The sequence below is a fragment of the Mirounga leonina genome, unplaced genomic scaffold (genome assembly GCF_011800145.1).
Source record: "Mirounga leonina isolate KUSES-001 unplaced genomic scaffold, KU_Mleo_1.0 Mir_496, whole genome shotgun sequence".
NCBI classification, from domain to species: Eukaryota; Metazoa; Chordata; class Mammalia; order Carnivora; family Phocidae; genus Mirounga; species Mirounga leonina.
The window spans coordinates 272,940-295,761 of record NW_023270783.1 but is presented as its reverse complement, the minus strand read 5'-3'; the positions used below and the strand labels follow the sequence as shown (position 1 = coordinate 295,761).

General features: G+C 39.2%; 2 non-coding genes across 2 annotated transcripts; both read left to right on the top strand.

Annotated features, from left to right (window-relative positions):
* The first annotated feature begins 5,807 nt into the window (after positions 1-5,807).
* LOC118000445 lies at positions 5,808-5,915 on the top strand. Its single transcript, XR_004676462.1, has one exon. It is a non-coding gene; the product is annotated as a U6 spliceosomal RNA (small nuclear RNA).
* A 3,176-nt stretch (positions 5,916-9,091) lies between these two features.
* On the top strand, positions 9,092-9,276 carry LOC118000442. Its single transcript, XR_004676460.1, has one exon. It is a non-coding gene; the product is annotated as a U2 spliceosomal RNA (small nuclear RNA).
* Positions 9,277-22,822: the final 13,546 nt, after the last annotated feature.

Here is a 22,822-nt window from a genome sequence, read left to right as displayed (position 1 = left end):
TCTTATATGCAGAACTGGAAACTTTTCTCTTACATTTCTAATATTAGTAATGTGTGTCTTCTCTCTTTTTTTCTTGGTTGGCTTGGCTAGAGGTTGATCATTTTATTAATCTTTTCAAAGAATCAGCTTTTGGTACTGTTGATTCTATTGTTTACTTGTTTTCAATTGCATTGAATTCTGGTCTATTTTTATTATTTCTTTTCTGCTTCCTTTAGGGTGGAAGCTTAGATTACAGATTTTAGATTTTTTATTTCTAATATATAGAGTTCATACTATAAATGTCCTTGCATCCCCCAAATTTTGATAAGTTGCATTTCCATTTTTATTTTGTTTAAAATATTTTAAAATTTCTCTTGGTACTTCCTCTTTAACCCATGTGTTATTTAGAAATGTGTTGTTGTTGTTTTTTATTGATTTCTAGTTTAATTCCATTGTGGCTTGAGAGGACCTTTTGTATGATTTCTATTCTTTTAAATTGGCTGAGGTCTGTTTTATGGCCCAATACATGGTCTATTTTAGTGAATGTTCCATGTGAGTTTGAGAAGAATGTGTATCCTGCTATTGTTAGATGAAGCAGTCTATAGTGGGCTTAGAAACAACCCCAAACACGTGTGGTCAGTTGTAACAAGAGTGCAAAGTCAATTTAATGAGGAAAGAATAGTCTTTTCAACAAATGGTGCAGGGACTCTAGACAGCCACATAGAAAAGAATGACGTTAGAGCCCTGACTCACACCATACATAAAAATTAACTCAAAATGGATCAAAGACCTGACTGTACAAGCTAAATTATAAACATCTAGAAGAAAACAGGAGTAAATCTTCATGACCTTAGATTTGGCAATGAATTCTTAGATATAATACCAAAAACACAAACAACAAAAGGAGAAATTGCACTTCATCAAAATAAAAAGCATTTGTACTTCCAAGAACATTATTAAGAAATTCAAAAGACAATTCAGAATGGGAAAAAATACTTGCAAATCATATATCCAATAGGAGACTTATACATAGAATATGTAAAGAACTCTTAAAACTTAATAATAAGATAAATAACCCAATTTTTTTAAATGGGAAAAGGACTTGAATAGACATTTCTCTAAAGATGTGCAAATGACTGATAAGCACAGGAAAAGAGGCATGACATCACTATTCATTAGGCAAATGCAAATCAAAGCCACAATGAGATACCATTTCACATCATTAGGATGTTTATAATAAAAAAAGGCAGGTAATAACAAGTGTTAGCAAGGATGTAAAGAAATTAGAACCCTCATAATTTACCCATGGGGGAATGTAAAATGCGGCAGGTGGTTTGGAAAACAGTCTGGCAATAATTCAAAAACTTCAACATAGAGTTATCATGTGACCTAGCAACAAAGAGTTACCATATGACCTACCAATTCCCTTCCTAGGTATATGCCCAGCAGAAATGAAAACTATATGTCCACACTGAAACTTGCACATGAATGTTCACAAAAGCACTATTCGTAATAGCTGAAAGGTGAAAACAATCTAAATGTCCATCAAGTGATGGATGAAAAAAGAGGTGATATATCCATACAGTGGAATATTATTCAGCCATAAAAAGGAATAAAATACTGATACAAGCTACAACATGGATGAATCTTGAAAACATGATAAATGAGAAAAACCACATATTGTATGATTCAATTTATATGAAATGTTCAGAATAGGCCAATCCATAGAGACAGAAAACAGATTTGTGACTGCCAGAAGTTGGAAGGAGAGGAGATTGGGAACTTGCTAATGGGTACCAAGTTTTTCTTTGGGGATGATGAAAATGTTCTGGAATTAGATCGTTGCAATAGTTGCACAACTTTGTGAACGTACTCTGAACTTCATTTTATTTATTTTATTTTATTTTATTTTTACTTTAAAAGGATGAATTTTATGGTATATGAGTTATAAAAATAAATTTTTTTAAGATTTTATTTATTTATTTATTTGAGAGAGAGAGAGAGAGAGAAACAGCATGAGAGGGGAGAGGGTCAGAGGGAGAAGCAGGCTCCCCGCCGAGCCGGGAGCCCGACGTGGGACTCGATCCCAGGACTCCGGGACCATGACCCGAGCCGAAGGCAGTCGCTTAACCAACTGAGCCACCCAGGTGCCCTAAAAATAAAATTTTTAACTAAGAAAATATACCTCTGGTAATTCTGTGTGCCTTATGGTGATCCTCACATGTATGGGACAGGAGTATGGAAAAGCAGGTGGTTTCTCTGAACTGTTTATTTGAGTCATATTGTACTTCAACAATCATATTCTGACAAGTGTCTCTCAGAATGTTTTAGGTGGGTGGGAGGAAGGGATTAAAAAGAGCACAAGGGAATTTTTAGGAGTGATGCATAGTTCATTATCTTGATTGTGGTAATGGTTTCGATGGATATATACTTAGGTTAAAACAAATAAAATTTTATACTTTAAATATTTAGAGTTTATTGTCCAACCAGTTATGCCTCAATAATGCTGTGAGGGGAAAAAAAAGAAAGAAGAAATTGTCCACCACAGAGGAGACACTAAACAACCAAGTCCAACAAAATTACTCAGCTTGTTGATATTACAGAGCCTTTGTCACCGGTCATTCCAACAGGTGTGATGAGTGTCTTAGTTAGTTTCAACTGCTATAACAAATTACCATAGGCTGAGTAGCTTAAATAACAAAAATTTACTTCTCACAGTTCTGGAAGCTAGAAGTCCAGGATCAAGGCACTTGTGTATCCAGTGTCTGCTGAAGGCCATCTTCTTGTCAGAACTTCACAGGGTAGAGAGAAAGAGAGAGAGAAAGCCCTCCCGTGTCTTGTCTTTTGAGGGCACTAATCCCATTATAAGGGCTCCAACCTTATCACCTAATTACCTGCCAAAGGCCCCACCTCCAAATATCATTATACTGGGGACTAGTCTTCAACGTATGAATGTTGAGGATACATTCAATCCATAGCAATGGAATCTGAATAAGAGTGCCCCTTGCACATACGGAGTCTATGTGAGTCCAATCCAGCTATTTCGACTTCTAAAGGTCCAACTGCTAGCAACAGAGGCCAATTCCTCCATAAGAGCAGCCAATCTTCTAGGGCAAGTTGTCTGCACTGGGTCCTGTCCACCTGCATGATTCCTTCTCACAGCACAGATTTTATCCTGAATATGATGGGTTCACACTTGCTGCTGACAAGCCCCAGCCTGCACCACTATCTGGGAATACAATGGATCCAATCAGGAACCTACTTTACAGCAAAGGAGGTACAGGGTGGACCCAGGAACGTGGAGTCCAATGATAGAATCACGAACCACACCGTCCAGAAGCAGTTGGCCTGAAAGAAATTGGAATGGTCCTATTGAAGGCACAGCTGATGACCAGATCAGAGGCAACCTTCTGTGAGATGGGTTGAAAATGCAGCAGAGTGGCAACTCTCATGCACGGTTATCTAGAAGGAGTGTCAGTCGCTTTACAGAGCAACTTATAGGAATATATGGTAAAGCTTATGATCCAGCCATTCCACTAATGTGTGTATATCCCAGGAAAATTTTAGATAGGTACAGAATGAGACATGTACAAAAATATTTTTGCAACATTATTTTTAATAATAATATATTGTCAGGAACTTTAAGACCCATTAATAGGAGAATGAGAAGGGACTACTCAGACTGGAATACCATAGTGGTTAAGCTGAATGGACTAGAGCATTATACCAGTATGGGTAAATCTTAAAAACATAAAATTAGGAAGAAAGTAAGTTGTAGGATACTATGATAACGTTTGTTCTAAACTCATGAACATGAAAACCAACGTTATATATTGCAATGTATTTTTATATGCAGTATTGTTATATATGGATCCATACATTGTAGTAATTATACAAAAACATGTATGGGGACAACAATCACCAAATGCAGAATAGTCCTTGCCTCTGGGAAGGAGGCGGATATACTAGACTAGGGAGGGGTACCCGGAAGCCTTTAAATCTAGCTACAATATTTTAATTTAAAAAATAATCTAAAGCAGATATGGCAAAACGTTAGAATTTTTCAAAGCATGCGGTGGCTACGTGGGTGTTTGTTATCACTAAAATTTCTATGTCATTATTTGTTAATAAAGCAATTTTTTCCAAATTGCACATCATTTTGTTTAAGTGGTTTATGAAGTCAGCTGTGTGGTTTATAACAAAACCTTAAACAAAAGACAGAGTGTAATAGAAAAATGTCAGAATATTTAGGTAAAAAGTTAAATATTGTCTTGTATAACTTTCACTTCAGGGTTTACTGCATAGATTTATAAAATGTATTTCTTTTTGAGGGTCCTAGACCAAAATATTCAAAAGCCATTTATTTAATATCTGAAGTTATTGTCCAAACATACTAAATAGGTGACACAAAATTTTTATGTCTGACCTTAAGCAATTTTACTGTGTTAGTCTTAAACAATTAAATTATGTATAACAATATTAAACTTTGTCTGAAGCCAGTAACATCTACAGAAATACAACCCATAGAAGAAATTTTGGTTGAAAAGCCTTCCTATTTTTCTTTAAAATATTTAAATTTCTTTATTAAATATTTAAATAAAAATTTAAATATTTAATATACTTAAATATTTTACATATCTAAATTTCTTTAAAACATTATTTTAAGGTCTGAAATTCACAATTTAACTAAAATTTAGCTTGGCTTGAGGATGAGAAATGATGGGAGGCCTGATCTAGGTTTTACTTCTTATTTATATTACCTTGTCTATAAAAAAAATATTTCACTGTGGAAAAATGATGCCAGCTATTGATTGGTTTATTGATTCAGCTATATTATTTGCCTTATTTTTTTGTGGTGTGAATATTTCATATTAACAAAAAGATTTTTAAATGCCATCCTTGTAATTCTAAAGCTTTAGTTTCATTTAATTCATGAACACCTGAAGATGTAATGAAGGGGGTCGTTAAGTTCTTGAAAGGAGAAATGGTTTTGTTTTTTTAGTCTTGATGCATTTTGATGAAAAAAATGTCCTTACAATGACTTCTTGTTTCCATGAGGTAGAGAGTGGGTCTTTAGTCTTTGCAACCAACAAAGCCACAACTTAGACCACAGAATGCATTGTTTTGAGTACACATGTGTTATCAGAGCAAAAGCCTACCACGGAAAGACCCATCAGGAGTGTAGTGTTGCAAAAGTCCAATCAAAGTAAGCACCACCCTCGATCTGGGAAGCTGTGGATGGAAAAAAGGAGCAAGTGGGACTGATGGAGCAAAGAGACACCACCAATGATAAAGGAAGGGACATTCCGAGGCTAAAAGGGAAGCTGGGGACTTCTGGTCTCAGAAGTGGGCCCCCAAATGTGTCCACAGTGTGAGAGTAATCATAAAATCAAGACAGCAATGGGTCATGCAAGGAGCGGTTGGTCCCCTTGGGTCCTCTGACAGAGAATATACTTTGGTTCCCTTGAAAATGGGTTGGCATGGGGGTGAAATGGACAACACACTTAAAAGGAAAAACTAAATATTTCTCCTCGGATCCACACCCCCCGAAAAGACACTCTTAACCATAATGAATATATAAAGAATCATCAGCCTCTCTTGAATACTCAACAAGCATTCTCCCTCCTCCTCCCTCCTACTCACTCCTCGAAATAAGAAGGTATGCACAGACACAGTGAGCTTTATGGAGACGGTGGAGAATTCTCAACATGCTTTATTTTCTGACACATGTTTTCAACCTATTTGGAAAATGTTTTACTTTGAGCGATGTTTCTTACTCTTAAATTCACCAAATAATTTTTAATAAAATAAAAACTACTAAGTATATCGTGCTCGTTTTGGCAGCACATAGACTAAAATTGGAACGATCCAGAGAAGATTAGCATGGTCTCTGTGCAAGGAGGACATGCAAAACTCCTAAGTATATAGTTAAATGTAGTTTGTTTAAATTTAAAAGAAATCTATAGATCTTAGACTATTTTATTTTGGATGGTATCATCAGAGATGAGTTGAACACAAGATGCTATTTTCATTCAAGGGAATGGGGTCATAAGCACATGGCATGTTTTTATTCACATACTAGCTACTGCTGCATGAGACCCCCCTCCTGCTATGGGGGACTGACTTCAGAGTCTTACTTTTAGATCGCTAATTTAAGAAGCTTCTTCTTACTTTTGAATGTTGATAGTTTCATGTTATTTCAGAGGTATTCCCCTGAAAAAATTTCCATCCTTATTTTTAGAGTTTCTTATTATGGAAAAATTTAAATATATGCAAAAGTAGACAGACTAGTATGATGAACCCAAGTCACCCATATGCAACAATTATCAGCTCAAGGTGAGCCTTGTTTTATCTATGCCCTCACCTACTTCCTGCCCTCCAGTATTGTTTAGAAGCAAATCCTGATGTCATATAATTTCAGGCATAAATATTTCAGTGGAACTCTAAAAGACAAGGATTCTGATTCTTTTGTTTTATTTATTCAATTTATTTATTTAGTAATCTCTATTCCCAATGTGAGGCTCTAACTCATGACTCCAAGATCAAGAGTTGCATGCTCTTCTGACTGAGCCAGCCAGGCACGCTGACAAGGATTCTTTTTCACTTTTTATTTTATTTTATTTTTTAAAGATTTTATTTTTAAGTAATCTCTACCCCCAATGTGGGCTGTGAGCCCACAACCCTGAGATCAAGAGTTGTATGCTCCAACTAAGCCAGCCAGGCACTCCAATGATTCTTTTTTAAAGAAAACAAATCCATAGTTCCATTTTGCACCTAATAATGAATAATAATTTTATAAATTCAAACATAGTCAACAGATTATAGTCAGTGATTCACACCAAATCAGTTTTTGAGGAAAGCTCTCATTTTATACCATAAGGAGGACAAAATGGTCTGCCTTCCTGTCTATAGAAGGAAGGGATTCGAGTTAAAACAAGGATAGAGATAGGCAAAGGGAAATGTGATCGTACCTGGATGATACCTGGATTAGTGAGGGCTCTGACTGCAGGTCAGAGCTGGAATAAACCGTAAAAGGACCCTTATTTCAGTGATACTGGAGCATCTGATGGAACCGAAGTGCAGGAGGTCAGCAGGGGCTCAGAAGTGATCTGAACTGGGAAATGGGATGGAGTCACCCCAGGGGGACCCTCTCTATCATACACCTCTCCTCTCTCTCACCTATATTTCATTCCTCATGTGTGGGGAAAAAGCTATGCTCAAGCCCCTGAATTTTCTCTACTTCTCTGTATAAGAAACCAGCCAACACTGGGATGGGAATATCTTAGTTATAATTGCAAGTTTCCAGAAAAAGGGGCTCTGATTGGGCCAGTTTGGGTTAAGTGTCCAGTCAGCAGTGACTGAGGGGGTGGGTCACATGTCACAAATATGGCTGTCAAAGTTTACCCATGTGGTCTGGTGAGGAGTCAGAATCTTCCAGAGAAAGCTAAGGGCCATTGCTCACGGGCTTTGTTGTTGCCAAGGAAGACTGAGAGCAGAAACATCTCTGGAACTAAGTAGTCAATGGTGGATCACTGTGTGTAGGGTCTCACAGGCAGGGGGGCATTCCTCTCTCCCCACGCAACAGTGGACAGGTGTCCTCACTAGGGAAGGGGTTCCGTTCTGGGCTGGGTTATCAAATTCAGCCAACTCTGTGCTTCTCTCCCTGAAGGTTTTAGAACACAGACTCCCCAGCAAGTTTTTTCTCCAGTAATCCCAAAGTGAGAACCACCCTACAGGCCAGTGAGCAAGCTAGGGTTAGTCTGCCTCCAGCTGGGTCTTGTTCCATGGCTAGGGGGTCGCAAGAGAAAACCTTTTAAAACTAGGGCCCCTGTCCACCACGGGATCTGAAAGCAAGGCTAAGAGGCAGGTAAAGACGAAGGCACAGTATGAGATGTAGAGATGAGACAAAGTTAGAGATCTAGAAAGAATCAAAGACTAAATTCAGCCGAGGTGCTTAAGGCAAGGCCTGACTAGGTATGTTCATCTTCATCTTCTTCGCTGGGCCCTCCTTATTCCTTACTCCTTATTCTTTCTCTTTTTCCTTCCTTCCTTGCTTCCTCCCTCCCTCCTTTCATTCCTTTTTTATACTACTTTCTTGCTCGCTTTCCTTCCCTCTCTCTCCTTCTTTAGTCAGTGTTTCTCCATCTGTGTTTTGAGGACTATTAGCACAAATCACTTCAAAGCCTCCTTCAAGATTCAGACTCTAGCTCTTGTTCCTCGACGTTCAATTTGGCAGCCTTGGGGCCTGGCCTGGGAATCTGCCTTTTTCACAAGTCAGGAGATTTTGATACACACCCAAGTTTGAGGACCACTTGCTCTGAGCAGAAACATTAGGCAAGTTGACCCCAGAATATTCCATTCATTCCTGTGCCTTTAAACAAGATGAATTTTCCTAATATAATTTCCCTACATTTCTGTGGTGATGGAGATGTGTGTAGGCAGCATACCACAGTTGTTAGTGGAGACATTTAAGTCTACACCCTGAATACCTCTCCTCCTGCCCTAGGAGCTGCCCTAACAGCTGCCTGGTTCAAGAAAAGCTCACGAAGCTCTCCTGGGCTCCCAGTCATGCCACCATCGCCCCAGATTAGGGAAGTGGTTTGTTTGCTTCCCTCGATTCAATAATGTATTCACAGTCTTGACCATGGCATTGGTACTGTGAGTTGGCTAACAAAATAATAATTATGTTTACATAGAAACTGTAAATTCTAATTTTTAAATGTCACCAAGCCTGGTTTGATATAACGGTATCTAGATTCGTACGTCAAAGCGCCCTGATTGGGAGAGAGTCTCCCGTGTGGAAAGTATAATAGCTACCATGGGATTACAGTTGAGGCAACCTGGGGGTATAAAGTCATCTTGGGCTGGTCCTGAAAAACCATTTTTTATTTTATTTTTTAAAATTTTTTAAGATTTTATTTATTTTTTTTTTTGAGAGAGAGAGAGAGCAAGAGCAGAGGGAAGAGTCAGAGGGAGAAGCAGACTTCCTGCTGAGCAGGGAGCCCGATGTGGGACTTGATCCCAGGACCCTGGGATCATGACCTGAGCCGAAGGCAGACACTTAACCGACTGAGCCACCCAGGCGTCCCCCATTTCTTATTTTAAAAAACAGCTTTATTCTTAGCCTTTTGGCTAAGATCTAGCATCTGTTCTTATCAGTTCAATATCTGATATGTCCTTTATCCAAGGACAATATATTAAATGGATTTGGGGAGCAGGGAGATGGAATAGAGCTTGCTCCATCCACTCCATGCATTGAGCTGGTATTGCAGTGCCTCCAGGAACAGGGCAACCCCTCAGGGGCTTCAAACTTGCAATGGTGCTGGGGTGCCTGGCTGGCCCAGTTGGTAGAGCATGTGACTCTCCATCTCAAAGTCATGAGTTCGAGCCCCATGTTGGGCATGGAGCCTTCTTAATAAATAATAATAGGGTGGCTGGTTAAGTGTCTGCTCTTGGTTTTGGCTCAGGTAGTGATCTCAGGGTCATGAAATCAAGCACCTCGTCAGGCTCTGCACTCAGTGTGGAGTCTGCTTGAGATTCTCTCTCTCTCTCCCTCTGTCCCTCCTGCTCGTGCTCTCTCTTTTTCTCTCTAAGATAAATAAATAAATCTTTTAAAATGATAATAATTAAAACAATAAATTAAAAACAGCTTTATTGAGATGTAACTTACATACCATAGGGGTGCCTGGCTGGCTCAGTCGGTAGTGCATGAGACTCTTGATCTCGGGGTCGTGGTCATGAGTTGGAGTCCCATGTTGGGCACAGAGTTTGCTTGAAAAAATTCACATACCATAAACTCACCCACTGGGAGAATATAGTAGATGCATTTTAGCGAATCTCTGTATTTACATATATATTATGAATGAATCCAATTTTCCAACACTTCCACCCATCCAAAAGGCTCCCTTCGCCTGTTGGCAGTCACTCCCTGATCCCACCTGCAGCCCCAGGCAACCACTGATCTACCACTGATCTATAGAAATTTTCTATAAATAGACTCATACACTATATAGTGTTGTGTCTGATTACTTTCACTTAGCGAAATGCTTCTGAGGTCCATCCCAGGCTGTTGTGTAGATCAGTAGTTCATTCCTTTTCATTACCAAGTAGTATTCCATTGGGTGGATTATTTTAAGGCCTTAATTTAAAATGTTTTCACATGGTTATAATTGGAACTTCTGTATGACTAGAAACTCCAAACCTAGACAATTTTTTGCTGTCTCTGTGCCATCAGGGGAGAGGAAACCTGCAGATCATTTCAATTCTGGTAGCTGGCAGAGAACACAAGAGGATAGTTTTCGGAATGTTGCTTCAACACTCAACTCGTGTTCTCAGATTTCAACTGATGATACCTATTTTTCAGTGAAAAAACATTGCACGTCTTTTATAGGATGTAATTGTTGAATGCAGGTTTTTTCTGAAACTTGCTAATGTCATTGATCAGGTAAGATTTATAATATGCTTGTGAGCTTAATCACAATTTTGTATGTATTTTACCGTATAGGAAGATCCATGTAAAACTACATGATCTATTGCAAGCATACCAGTCTGTGGCACACCTGTTTTATAATTACCTTAATTCTTGGATTCACAGGAATGGACTGCAGCTCCTAAACGTGATAAAAATGTGATATTCTGTGAATGTGCTCCATGCATCTATTTTGGAGTGCATAGCCTCTGGTTCAAATATCTTTCTGTGTGTATTACTTTGGAAATACTTTCTCAGCTTTGGAGGCATTCTCCAAACACTTTCTGACATAGCCCACATTCCGGGGTATTTGCAGAAGAGCTGCCACTCTCCCCCCACGATCCATTTCCGGCTGCACAGCTGAGTGGCCCAAAGAGGAAAGAGTATCTAGTGGTTTGGAGAATTTAGTTCAGTGGGCCCTGAAGGTCTTTATTTTTAACAGTATGATTAAACAATATTTCTGACAGCACAGGAAATTAGACACATGTTTATGAAGTGCTTTCTTTTCTTTGAAAAGGGCACAATGCCAGGGTATAAAGCAATGATTTATATACTTCCTTTATTAAAAAGAAATTTTAGCAGCAACTATGGGCTAGGTGCGGTTGGAGATGGGAAGCTGAGTAATTCTCATCTTCAAGCATGTACCATCTTAGGAGGAAATACGACCTTGGTGTTATTCTTCAAGTGATCCGTGTTTGCTGATGAACTTTGGAAACCTACATGTTCTTTCTTTGGTTGGGTTTGGCAGAAAAATAGTTTCTGAATTATTCTGGAGGCAGAAATCTTTTGCTCCCTCCAAATACAAGTTTCTTTCCATTCCGAAGAGCATGAGTTAAGTGGATCCAATTGTTTAGTGAAGGTGCATCTGCAGCTTATGAGATCTTTCATCTTAACCTTGATGGTAGGAAACTTCTGTACCGTCATGGAGGGGACACAGCATGTTCCGAAGGAGCTCTGATCCAGGAGCCAGAACAACCTGGATGCTGATTCTGGCTTTGCTGTTAATTAGGAGGGTGATCTTTGGCATCAGTGTTGATTTCCCCAGGGTCTCGGTTGTTTCATTTAGAAAAGGAGGACACTTGTGGCGATAAGTTTTTAGGTTCTTTTCAGCAAGAAAATTCCATGAGGCCTTTTTCACTGAGGAAACAAATCCCTGGCAAGCCCTTGTCTAATAATTACTGTTAGGTAACCCTCCTAAGGGTTTATGACTTTTCTAGTCTTCAGGTGGTACACATTTTTTTTCTTTCCTTGGGTTTATGATGGAGCAAAGGTAACAAACATGTCATTGATATGTATTGAGGTTTTAAACATTAATTTTTGCCTGAGTAGTAATGAGAAAATTAACTTTTGTGTTTCTTTTTTTGGGGGGTTATTGACCCGACCCCCTTTAAAGATTGATTTATTTGAGGGGGAGGAATGGGAGGGGCAGAGGGAGGGAGACTCTTAAACAGACTCCGCACTGAGCGCAGAGCCCCACGAGGGGCTCAATCCCATGGTCCTGAGATCACGACTTGAGCTGAAACCAAGTCAGACGCTTAACTGACTGTGCCACCCAGGTGCCCCTAACTTTTGTGTTTTGTGTATATATATATTATATATATATATATACACACACACACACATACCCTTTCTACCGTGAGAATGAGAAATCAAGTCATTAACATAGGCAAATTAGAAGTGAGACTTTGGAGTTTTAGTGTTATTTCTCCTGTCCTCCTCCAACCTCCAAGACTGATAAACCATGAAGATGGTGACAGAGGTCATATGACATCCACATTGGGTTCTTAAATAAAAGAAGGATAAAATCCCTGTCTTTTTTATGTAAAAAGTAGTATTTGTTCATCTTTTAGGTTTTAATGATTATTTCTCAGATATCTGCAAAAGCTGTGATAAAGTCTTTATGAAGAACAAAGGATGTTCTTCATAACAAAGGACAACAGAACACCAAAAACATAAAAATTGAAGATTCGGTGTTTATCCTGCCTTCTGAATACACGATGTGAAGCAACTGGGCATAGGGAACCCTGGTATGTTTTGATAAAATTCAAATATCAGGTCTTAGAAAGATCTATAAGTCTTTATTTTCATGAAACAAATAATCTGTTCTTCAATTTTAAAAAGGCGTATCAAGAAAATTGACCTCAAAGTTCAGATACAAAGTTTAGGTGTTAAGTCAAATCTCCAATTTCATTAGTCATGGAAAGTATGATGATCATATAATCAGAAAACAGTTCCTTCCTGTCCTCAGCTGAAAATGGAAAATAAAGTGCCTGTGTGTGATACAGGCTTAGAACAAAAGGCCAGGGTTGGGGGGAGGCAGGATCTAGCCCAGACACAGAGAGGCAATGACCAGGAAGGATCTGATAGCACATGGGTGATTTAGATTAAAGATGAATCTAGTAACCAGTGGGCATAGAGTTTTACAAAGCTATATGTAAGCAATATAAAAGTAAGTTTAAAAAAAAAAAAGAGTAAGTTTCAAGCAAATGCTGAAATTAGGTTCTGCTGCAAATGACAGAAAACCCAAAGTAACAGTGGCTTAAACATGATTCAAATATTTTCTCTAAACAGTTGTGTGAAGGGTGCCCCAACCAACAGGAGCCCAGGTTCCTTCTACCTGGTTCCTCACATCCTCACCATGAAGCTTCACCTTATGAGCCAAGACAGCTCTTCAAGCCCCATCTAGGCAGCAAAACGAAAGAAGGGGGAAGAGAACAAGCTCCTCTATTTAATGATACTTCCCAGAAGTATGCTTACATCCTGTTGCCTAGAATTAAGTCACATAGTCACAACTAGATGCATGGGAGTTTGGGATTCTGGTGGAGGTTGGGTTTCTTGATTCTGGATACTTTGTGCTCAGTTAGAAATTGGGGTTCTATTGTTGCAGAAGAGTGCATCTCTGTGCCAGAGACTTTAACCTTACCAGATAGCAGTCTGGCCCTTGCCTTCCATTTCCGATAGGTTGTCAAGCTCCACGGGAGTGTGTAGACTGGGGACTGCCTTGTGACCAAGTCCATGTGATTTAAGGTCGTTTAGGATGGGGTCTTTGGATCATGAGGTAGTAGTTGAAGTTCAAGTGGGGCTTGGGACTGAGATCAGATATATGGGAAACCAGCACAAATACATGATGGAACCCCAACAGAACTCTGGTCCCAGAGCTTGGATGGGTTTCCCTGGATGGCAGCACTCTGTGTATGTTGCCAACTCATTGATGCCAAGGGAGTACGCTGCCCATGACTCCATAGGGAGAGGACAATGGAAGCTCCACTTTGGGTACTTTCCCGGACTCTGCCCTCTGTACTTCTTCCCTTGGCTCATTTTAATCTGTATCCTTTCGTTCTAATTAACTGTAACTATGGGTACAACAGCTTTTAGTGAGTTCTGTGAGACTCTCCGGTGAATGACTGAAACTGAGGATGATTTGGGGAATCCCACAAACTTGTCATTGGTCTCAGAAGTGAGAGTGGTTTGATGCTACTTTCTTAGCACCCCAACCATTCCCTGATAATGGCGCAATGGGGCAAAAGGGCAGGGCTGCTTCTGGCCAGAGGCTCTACACAAGCCAGGCCTTACCTGCCTGGCCTGAAAATAAAGGTTCTAATATCTGAATAAACTTTAATTCAGTCAGGACATGCCAGCACACTGCAATGAAAGATATCTTCTATCGAAGAAGGGGAGACTGTTGGAAGAGAAAAGCAAGCCACCACAAAAGCAAACTTGTCCTTTCAGCCGTCCAAATACCCACACACCTGTCTTCCAACATGTAGTACTGACTCATACCTTTTGCACGAGCAACACCCCCAAAGTTCCATTCAGGCACATCCTTCAGCTCAAAAGGTGGCATCTTGGATGGTGTCCAGAGCTCTTCATCAGTGCAGAGGGGCTCCTTGTGGTCTGGAAACTCATGCACCTAAAGAAAAGTTCTGCTTCAAAATGAGCAATATACAATGGTTCAGTAGGAAAAATAGTTACAGCAAAAACCGCCATTTGGTAAGGGGAGTCATGGAGAACACCCAGCAGTCCTTGGCCCACAGCAGTGATCAAATCCTATGGGAACTGGAATGGCAAGACCCCCCTTCTCTGGTAATAGAGTAAGTTATTTGGTCAGCCCATTTGAATACCTCTGGCTCTGGAACAATTCTTGCCCAATATCTTCCTGTCCCTGCCCTGTAGGAAGACTTCCTTGTCCCTTGTCTTTAAAAGCCCCATCAGAAGTGAGCACTGGAGGGTATTTGCTGCCTGGGAGCTGAACAGATATAGGGTCCCAGGAGTTGCTTTAGGGATTGGTCAGTCACCTGCAATTTGGGGCTAGTTTGCAGTTTCTTTATCAATATGATGAATATCCTCACAAACCTCTGGGTTTCTGATATGCTTGTTTCTGGTCTGTTCCACTTTAGGATGGCCAGATGTAGCAAATCCTAAGAAAACACAGGATTCCCAGTGAAGCCTGAATTTCAGATAACCAGTGAATGATACTTCGAAAGTAAAATATTTGAGACACCCTTACCCTAAAAAATTATTTGCTCTGCTCTCCTACCCACTTCTCTTCAATCTAATGACCACTGCCCTCAGACCATACGAAAGGGTGGGCTTGGTTAAGAAGATAACACTCATACACTGATGTTTGCCTCTGGACTGGCTCTCACCATCTATAGACAGAAAAACTGAGGTAGGAAGCTCTTTGTGAAACCATGAGGCCTCAGTAAAACTGCCTACCCAGGCTGCCTTTGCTTGGAGTGTAGGAGCTTGGGTTTTTTAATTCAGCAAGACTCCAGATTATCAGATTATGAGTCAAATTACATTGTAGACTCCAGACAGAGAGAGCTTCCTTAGCAGAACAAATTTTTCATTCTGTTTCCAGGCTGCCTGGCTTTTTCCCCCAAGCTCACCTCTCTTTTGGACTTTTTAGGAAGTGGCAGGAAGCAGCTGAATGTGCCCCAGATTCTGAAATTTTCCAGCCATTTTTTTCCTAATGCTCTGCCTTGGTCAGCAGGCAGTATGCTTTCTAAAGCAGCAATGGGAACATGCCACCCAATGTCTCATGGCCGTGTACTAAAGGTCATCATTTTTCCTACCTGCCTACTGAGTCTTTGGCATTCAGCTGCTTGATCAGTGTACCATCTTAGGTTTTGTTAGGACTGGAGTTGGCTGCGGGCGTCAGAAGTCACAAAATAATAGTCAGGTATATTAGTTTCTCATGTTACTGTAACAAATTGCCACAAACTTAGTGCCTTAAAACAATGCACATTTATTCTCTTATAGTTTAAGAGGTCCAACATTGGAAATGAGACTTCTGGAACTAAAGTCAAGGATCTGCAAAGCTGGTTGCTTCTGGAGGCTCCAGGGGAGAATCTGTTTCCTTGGCTTTTCTAGTTCCTCCAGGCCACTCATGCTCCTGGTTTATTATGTCCCTTCTTTCTATTTTCAAGGGAATCCTTCCAACCTTTGCTGCTAATGTCTCCTGTCTCTGACATTCCTACCTCCCTCTTACAAGCACCCTTTTATTGACCTGGGGCCAGGCCAGATCATCTCCTCTCTCAATGTTCTCAAATCATCTGCAAAATCCCTTTTGTAAGGTAACATATTCACAGTTTCCAGGGATTAGGATGTGAACATCCCTTTTGGGGGGAGGTAGGGAAGAAGTATTATTCTGTCTACTATAACAAAGAAGAAGTTTATTTTTCTCTCAAATAAATGGAGGTAGTCAGGGTCAGTATGGGGGAGGCAATGATCACGAAGAGCTCAGGCTCCTTCTACCTTATCCTGCTTCCATCCTCAGCAAGCAGCCTCCACCCCATGGTTCAAGAGGACTCCTCAAACTGTAGCCAGCACATCCAAATTCTAACAGGCAGGACAAGCAAGGGGAAAAAGAAGGACTTGCACCCTCTTTTCAAAGATACTTCCTGAGAGTTACACTCTTGCCTTCCATGAACATCCCTTTGTCCAGGACTTGGTCATAAGGCCACACCTAGTGATAAATGTGACTGAGAAATGTAGACATTATTCTGGACAGACCCATGCCCATCTAAAAAATAACGGGGTTTTGGGGCACCTGGTGGCTCAGTCAGTTAAGCATCTGACTCTTGGTTTCAGCTCAGGTCATGATCTCAGGGTCATGAGATTGAGCCCTCTGTCAAGCTCTGTGCTCAGCGGGGAGTCTCCTTGAGATTCTCTCTCTCCCTCTTCTTCTGCCCCTCCCCCTACCTCTCTCTAAAATAAAGAAACAAAATATTTTTTAAAATTGGGGTTTCTACTGTTACAAGGGAAAAAGAAGATATCTTTTGGGGGATATCTAGTAGTCCCTCCAGTGTTCCTGATTAAATTTCTAAGATTGTACGTACATTTTGGGTGGAAAATGAATTTAATTCACATGCAAGTGTGCTAAATTCCAGAAGGCAGATAGTTCTTACCTAACTGCTACTAGTCTCATGCAGATCTTTGGAGTAATGTAGCAAGTTCTCTGTAGAGCAATGAGACCAATGTTCCCAAAGAACAAAAGAAAGAAAGAAAGAAAGAAAGAAAGAAAGAAAGAGAGAGAGAGAGAGAGAGAGAGAGAGAGAAAGGAAGGAAGGGAGGGAGGGAGGGAGGGACGGAGGGAGGGAGGGAGGGAGGGAGGGAGGAAGGGAAAGAAAGAAAAAAAAAAAGGAAAGGGAGAGAAACATTCATATAAACACCTTCCAGGGAAGAAGACCATGAAATGGAAGTTCGATGATTCCAGAAATAAACAAAGAAGTTTTTCCTCCAGAAGTTAAGAGTGTACTGAATGATCTACCGATTACCAGTGAGTGGGTAATTTGAGTTCTTACTGAATGCGTGTGTGGTGGCTGGAGGAGGTGCATCTCAGAGTAGAAGCAAGGCACCAGGGCATGGAGAAGCAGAAATTGGGGATGCTTCCCTGCTCTGACCATAAGTTTCATGAAGGCCACACGGGCACACCTGTTGGGAATGGGATTTGGGTGAGACCCCATTAGGGATCCTGCCCCCTCATCTACAGGTAGAAGCCCTCTTGCTCTCCTAACTCACACCCCTTCAATAATCAAATCACATTGGGACTAGGCCCTGAGATGTCCTCTCTTGGCCCACTTCTTTCTTCCTACATTACTGCCATGATTATTGTCCAGTCACTATTATCTTTTGCTAAGATTTCTACAAATATTTCCTAACTGAGATGTTTAGTGAGATGCTACTCTCCAATACAATTGCAGCCAGAAGGATCTTTCTTGAATGCAAAACTGATCATCTCATGTTATAGGTTGAATTGTGTCTCTGCAAAAAAGTTATGGTAGAGTCCTAACTCCCAGGACCTCAGAATGTGATCTTAGTTGGAGATAGGGTCTTTACAGAGGTGATCAAAGTAAGACAAGGTCTTTAGAGGCCCTACAATAGTGATTCTTCGTGCTGCTGGAATTACTTACTCAACCCTCTCTTCCTTTCTAGGCTGTACGCTACATGGAGGGAAAACATTTTCTGTTGTTCCCCAGTAAGTCCTCAGGATTTAGCATGATATATACTTGGCACCCAGTAAATAGATGTGGGACAACTGATCAAATGAATGAATGATGTATTTTCCATGTAAATTTTGTATTTCTATTTCCATTTTTACCCCAACTTTTATTTTAAAACTTTCAAACATAGAGTTAAGTTGAAAAAATTATAGAGTGAACAGACATCCATCAAACACCTAGATTCTAGAATTAACGCTTGGCTATGTTTGTTTTATCACATGCCTATCCATCCACCAATCTCTCTTATTTGATTATGAGTTTCAAATAATAGATGCCCCCAAGGTCCCTGGCAAACATGCCTGTTCAGTTTAGTAGATATCCCTAAGAGAGAAGACTACAAATACTACTGAAACCTATATCCTTAGTCCTTTGTGCTAATGCCATGATCATGTGGATTTATAACTAGAATTTAAAGGTGGAGTTCTGTAGAATTATCCAGTGTTTCCTTTATTCTAGATCCTTACCTATTTCCAGATTAGGTGTATATTTAAGATTAATATAGAAACTGCCTAGGTAAAGCAAGAAGAGCTCTGTGATGACAGAGAGGCTAAACCAATGGGTCCATAACTGAAAAGGACAGAGGACATCTCATCTGGAGGGTGCAGCCATTGTCCTGCTCAGCCAGGGTCAGAGAGGGTGAATCAAGTTGTGGAACTTCCTTCGGGGGCTGTGGTAGCACCTGATACCTCCTTACCACCCAGCCCACCTGGGATTCCAGGAAAACCCAGTAGTACACTCCTGCAGCTGATAACCGAGACATCATGGGGAGTGCACCACCATCATGTCTAAACCGTAATGAGCCCAATCCCTGACATGCTCCTAGGCATTCATGAGCAATGGCAGGAAACCAAGGCAATTTCCGTGATTTCCTCCCAGACATCATCTTGTTCTACTCTTTTCAGAGCTATTGGCTTTACTCCATAGTACACATTCTGGGGGGTTTGTTTTGCATGAGTTCTGGCTACTTTTAATTTAAAACCTTTTTTTTTTTTTAAGTGGATTTACACTTTAGAGTTTTGGGTGACTCCTGTACACAAACTCTCAAGGCACGATGGCCCCTCGGGCTTTGTGGCAGGAAGTTTACAGGTGGCGCATGCACAGTGTCTCCGTGGGAAATGATACGCCTCCTAACGGCAGATAAATAGAAAGGAAACAACACAACCCAGGAAAAGACCCGCGTGGCACCACATCTTCACTCTACTCAAGCTGAATTATCAGAAGGCTGTGAAAATGAAATGAATGTAAAAGATAAAATATGCGGTTTTAACAAGTGTCCCTTCCCACACTGCCTTTTTAATGCCTAAAGTGCTTATCATGAAGTAGTCATCGATTTGCCTATTGGAGAGAGATTTAAAATGTCTCCCCTATGAATGGTAAGGATCTCCCGTAAGGAAGAACATCCAGAAATGAGTAAATTAATCTTGTATATAATTTAAAACAACTCCGTCTTTGACTTCAGTTAGGAAAGCCAATATGTCCGTGGTTTTGAATTGGTTCCTGACTCTTGCAGTTGGAAGAATCTTGACTCCGCCTTTATGAATAAATTCCTCTTCCCTCTTTTAAAATTTAATGACAAATATATAAATATATACATATATATTTAACATTAATAGTAAAAACTTTAAAGATTTTGTTTATTTTTTTTTAAGTAATCTCTACGCCCAGCGTGGGGCTGGAACTCCCAACCCTGAGATCAAGAGTCTCTTGCTCCACTAACTGAGCCAGCCAGGTGCCCCTTAACTTTAATAGTAAATACTTTAAATTTGATGGTAAATAATTTTGAAATCATGCATATTTGTGAGAAGAGCAAAGAAAAACAAAAGGTACCTATGTCCTAAATACCCCAGTACAGGCACTGTTGATAGTCCAGGGGCATTTGTTTCTCTGCTAGGTTTTCTGTGCTTTTTGTTTAAGTTAGAGACTTACGTTGCATGTGTTTTGTTTACTTGTTTGTTTGCCTGTTTTTCACAGCAGTAATCGTATAGATAAAATTCTGATTCCTTATAAACTTTGATTTTAACACAATCATTTTCTAATGTTAGAATATGATCTTCATAACTATGTGATTTAGTTTTGAAATCAACTTATGGAAGTATAATTTATACTATAATAAAATAAAACACATCTGGGATGCCTGAGTGGCTCAGTCAATTAAGCGTCTGACTCTTGGTTTCAGCTCAGGTCATGATCTCAGGGTTGTGAGTCGAGCTCCACATTTGGACTCCGAGCTCAGCTCAGAGTCTGCTTAAGACTCTCTCCCTTTGCCCCTCCACCCTGTTCTCTCTCTGACTCTCTCTCTCAAATAAATACATAAAATCTTTTAAAAAAATAAATAAGAAAAATAAAACACATCCACTGTGTATATATATATATATACATAAATATACATAAAACATATATATACGTATATATAAATAAAACACATCCACTGTGTTTGTGTGTGTGTATGTATATATATATATAGTTTTAAAACTATATATAGTTTTATGAATTTTAACACGCGGATAACCTGTGTAAGTACCTCCCTAATCAAGACATGGATTTTTCTATCACCTTAAATGTACCCTCCTGACCCTTTGCAGCCAGCACACCACAGCGCGCCCCCCCCCCAGCCATCTCTCAGACATCCACTCATCTGTTGTGCATTACAATTCATTAGTTTTGCCTACTTAGAACCTAAACTAAGTATACACTTTTTTATGGCCACCTTCTTTTGCTCACTGTATCTTTGGGACCCATCCATGCGGTTGTGTGTATCAGTAGCTTGTTCCTTTGTATTGATAAGTAGTGCTTTATTGTACGGACATACTACAATTTGTTTATCCATTCACCACTTGGTGAACATTTGGGTTGTTTCCAGTTTTTCTCGATTATAAATAATGCTTCTATGAACATGCAAGTAGAAGTCTTTGTGTGGACATATGTTTTCATTTTCTTGGGTCAACATTGGGAGTGAACATGCTGAGCCATTTATTAATTAGACTGTCTTATTATGGGTTTTAAGAGGTTTTTTAAATATATTCTTATAACTGTACTTAGTCAGATATGTGTACTGCTAATATCTTCTCCCAATGTGTTGCTTGCCTTTTCGTTTTTTTAGTGGTGTATTTTGAATAGTAGAAGTATGATTTACCGGGCACCTGGGTGGCTCAGTTGGTTAAGCGACTGCCTTCGGCTCAGGTCATGATCCTGGAGTCCCAGGCCGAGTCCCGCATCGGGCTCCCTGCTCAGCTGGGGGTCTGCTTCTCCCTCTGACCCTCTTCCCTCTTGTGCTGTCTCTCATTCTCTCTCTCAAATAAATAAATAAAATCTTTAAAAAAAAAAAAAAGAAGTATGATTTACCATTTTTTTTTTTTTTCACAATTCAGGATTTTTATGTTTAGTCTAAGACTTTTTTTGTCTACCTCAATGTCAGGAAGATTGTTTTCTATGTGTTCTTTCAGAAATTTTACCCTTTTAACATTTAGGTCTATGATCTATTCCAAGTTAATTTTTGTATATGGTGTGAGGTAAGGGTTGAGGTTAATTTTTTTTCAAATCAATTTTTCATCATTTTGCAAATATCTAGTTGTTCCGAAACCATATGTTGAAAAGGTTTCCCTTTCCCCATGAAAATTACCTTGGAATCTTTGTTGAAATTCATATGATTTTGTTGACTACATATGTATGAGTTTATTTCTGGGCTCTCTACTCTATCCCATTGATGTGTTTGTCTATCTTTAAGCCTTGACCATTGTTTCATTTTTATTTTTAATTTTTTTTTGACCATTGTTTTATACTAGGTCTTAAAGTCAGGCAGTATAAATCCTCCAACTTTGTTCTTCTTTTTCAAAATTATATTTGCTATTTTGGTCCTTTGCGTTATCATATAAATTTTTTAATTAGTTTGTCCATTTTTAACAAAAAGCTGCTGGATCGTTGAATGAGATTGCATTGGGTGAAAGAATGGACATCTTAATAATATTGAGTCTTGTACTCCATCAATTTACAACTTATTTTATCTCTTTCAGCATAGCCATGTTTTTAGTGGCAGATAATATCTCACTGAATTGGAGTTATAGTTTACCAAACCATGCCCATTTTGTCAATTAGGTTGTTTCTACTTTTTTATTATTAATAATTTGCTGTGAATATCATGGTGCTTAAAGATTTTTTTTTCAAATTTAAGGTTATTTTCTTGAGATAGATTTACAGCAGTTAAATTACTGGGTCATAGAACAGAAACATTTTACAGGCTTTGGTATACATTACCAATTTTTTTTCTCCTCTGTTCTCTACAGATTTATGGTATCTTTTACCAAATATTAAAATCTCATATACTAACAAATTGGAATCTGTTCTGAGCTACTCTGTCCAATTGATCTTATGCCAAAATGATGCTGTTTTAACTTTTTTAGCTTTACTATGTTTTATGACTAGTAGAGCTCTTTTCCCTACAATTAACTTTTTAGAAAGATATATCAATTCCTTATTTTTTTAAGAAAATTTTTCATTAAATTTCCTCATTAAAAATTACATTGAGAGGAATTAGTTAAGCCTAAAAATTAATTTTTAAGACTGGACATTTTTAAAAAATTAGATTTCCTCTTCAGAAATACTGTACATCTCTCCATTTTTCACATTTTATATTTCTTAATTCAGCCTTATAGTTTTATTCATGTAACTCAAACATATATTGTATTTTATATTTTTATTGCTATTGAACATATAATCCTTATTTTCATTTTATTTTCTAACTGGTTACTGCTCTTACATAAAAATGCCTATTGATTTTTGTATATGTAGCTGTTTTAAAATCTACAGGCACAACACATAAATGGTCAAAATAGTAACAGTCTTAATTTCTTTGTAGATTAACCCAATTTAGCTC